Raw genomic sequence first — 3,143 nt, forward strand, 5'->3', positions numbered from 1 at the left:
AATTCTTCCTATTGATGTCATCCATGACATCACTATGTGTCAAAAATATCAAGGTTAAATATGTGAAACCATTTTATGGTTTACTAAATTTCACCTACCATGATACTATCTTTGACTTTTATTTTGTACTAATTATCTTCCTACCAAATCTTCATATTACTTCATCTTCCATTGAGTTTGATTTCACAAGGACTAAACCAACTCTTTCAATATAATTACTCAGTGTGTTCATTTTTACTTGTTCACTATTTCATATTTTAGTCATGAGTAAATGTATAGTCTTTGAAGGGGATTTTAGCCTTGAAGATGTTTATAGAATTTATTGGCTTTGTTACCACATTCATACTTACAAGAAACCGCATATCGCTCTTGTCCATGGAATGTCAGTGGGTGGAGGTGTATCCTTGATGGTTCCAATGAAGTTCTCCGTCGTCACTGAAAAAGTAGTTAGTACCAATTATTAATGCTTGTTATCAGAAAAAAAACTCAAAAATTCAATTATGATGGACTAGAGAGAATAAATCACTAGCAACTCATTTTGATTGATTGAACAATTGCAGTCTTGTTCCACTCCCGAAGCAAACCTAGGGTTTCACCCAGACTGTGGCTTATCATACATACTCTCACGCCTTTCAGGTCGACTTGGTAAATAAGTTAGAAAATGTATTTTTAAATTTTGAATATGTAGGTGATGTTGTTTAATGTATGTAGGGGAATACTTGGGCTTAACAGGAGCGAAATTGAAGGGTAAAGAAATGGTTGCTGCTCGACTAGCAACTCATTTTGTACCTTCACACAAATTATTCTAGTTAGAGAAGCGCTTATTCATCATAAACAATGGTGAAGAGGATACTATTAGATCTATCATTGATGAATTCTCTACAAATGTTTCACATAGATGAAACAAGTCATGTCTTGATGAACAAGTAATGTATCATATACAATTATGATTTCAAACTGTTTTTTTTTTAGGATATCAATTAATATTAGTCACACTAATGCATTTTTCGTAAATCAATTACATGTAGGTTGTCAATAATCGATGATTGTTTCTCCAGGGAAACTGTGGAGGAGATCCTAGATTCATTTGTAAGAATTGATTATACTATATATGATATTCCAATGAAATGGAATCTCATATAAAATAAAACGTACAATTGTTTATATAACTTTAATTTTCAGGAAGCTGAAGCAGGCAAAAAAGAAAATGATTGGATTATGCCAGTGCTTAAAAGTATAAAGAAAGCATCTCCAATTGGATTGAAAATAACACTGAGATCGGTAACTAGTACAAACAATATATGCATATCTATTTACCTGCAAAAGAGAAAGGATCTTACTTTTTCTCAATATTATTTTTTTCAGATACGAGAAGGGAGGATACAAAATCTATCTGAATGTTTGAGGATAGAATTTAGGATTACGATAAACACATTACGAACTATAATATCTCATGATTTATATGAGGTAATTTATTTAAAAAAATTAAGTAAACATATTCACAAAGAAGTACATTTGATTTGCAATTTCTCATTTAAAATCTAAAATAGAATTCTTCGATTTATTTTTAAAGGGAATAAGGGCTGCCATCATTGACAAGGATAAGTCTCCAAAGGTATGCTCCTTTGTTCCTTCAAGTTTTGGTAGTTTTATTAACCAATCAAGAATTTTGAATAACTATAAAGTCAATTCAGTTTATTCGACTAAAGGTAATATTTTTTTAATATTGAAACTGATAATAAGTAGATGATGCATTTACATAAAAATATTGATAGAACACTTCCCTTTCTTCGTTTTTAGTGGAACCCTTTTGACAAAGTGCACGATGAGCAACTCGACTTAATCTTCAAGCCATTAGAACAACATGACTTGGAACTTCGAATTCCAATAAACGAAGAAGAATGCAGGTTCAAATGAATTCGTATATCAGTTGCACTTAATTTATCCAATTATATATTTTGCATTATTGAAGAAGATTGTTAATTAAACTTTAATTTTACATTTGATATGATAATTAACAGGTGGGAAGGAAAATATGAGAGTTCTAGTTATTGTGTCCGAACCAAATGAAATTCAAAATGATGTGTGGATCAACAACTCTTAGAATTAGCGTTCATGATATATATCTATATCTTCTAATCACTACAAAAAATCCCTAAATTGCCAACAGATTTTACTAACAACTTAAGTTGGTTAGTATTCTACTAACCAATTACCAACATATTTCTAACTGAATTATATTTTAAAACTTAACAACGAAATTCTAACAGATTACCAACCAAAAGCTTACTAACTAAGTATTTTAGTTGGTAAATGCGGCGGGAAAAAATGGCGCCAAATTTAGCAACATTTTATCAATGGATTACCAACTGAAATATTACTAACACACACCTTTTGTTGGTAATATTACCAACGAAGTATATATCGGTTGGTAAATATGACAAAAAATTGTTTATATAATTTATTAACATATTACCAATGAACTACTAACCAAACATTTACCAACGGCAAGATTGTGTTGCTAAATACAACAAATTAATTATTAGTTGGTAATATTACATATGAATGTTTAGTTGAATAGTAACTATTACCAACTGTGATAAAATTTATTGGTAAAATTATTAATTACTAACTTATATTTGAATAGTTGGTAAATTTATCAATTGAAGTTAAAACGTTTTGGTAAATCAGCGTCTAGTGTTGAGGCTTTCATATTTAGTTTGTGTCGTTAGGCGTTTTAACTTTTAAATTTTAGCCAAAACTTGACTTTGGTCGATAATTTTGGTAAACGTGCTCAGATTAGAACTCTGTCAGTGTCATTAGCTTCGAAAGGTCATTTTTTATCTAACAAGAAGGTTGGTTCATGTTTTGAGGCTTCCGTTTTTTATTTGTGCCATTAGGTGTTTTAAATCTTATGTTTTGGCCAAAATTTGACTTTGGTCAATATTTTTGTGAACGTGCTCAAATGAGAATTCCGTCAGCGAAATTAACTCCAAAGGTCATATTTTATCTAATAGGATGGTTGGTTCGGGTTTTGAGGCTTTCATTTTTAGTGTGTGCCGTTAGGTGTTTTAACTTATAAATTTTGGCCAAAATTTAACTTCGGTCAATATATTTTGATAAACGTGCTCAGATGAGAATTT

At 30.4% G+C, this 3,143-nt stretch overlaps 1 pseudogene; it reads left to right on the plus strand.

The window, feature by feature from the left end:
- Positions 1 to 1,917, plus strand: part of LOC102581465 (3-hydroxyisobutyryl-CoA hydrolase-like protein 5) — a 9,412-nt pseudogene extending 7,495 nt beyond the window's left edge.
- The last annotated feature ends 1,226 nt before the right edge of the window (positions 1,918 to 3,143 follow it).

Source organism: Solanum tuberosum, unplaced genomic scaffold, assembly GCF_000226075.1.
Source record: "Solanum tuberosum cultivar DM 1-3 516 R44 unplaced genomic scaffold, SolTub_3.0 scf00250, whole genome shotgun sequence".
Taxonomy (NCBI): Eukaryota; Viridiplantae; Streptophyta; class Magnoliopsida; order Solanales; family Solanaceae; genus Solanum; species Solanum tuberosum.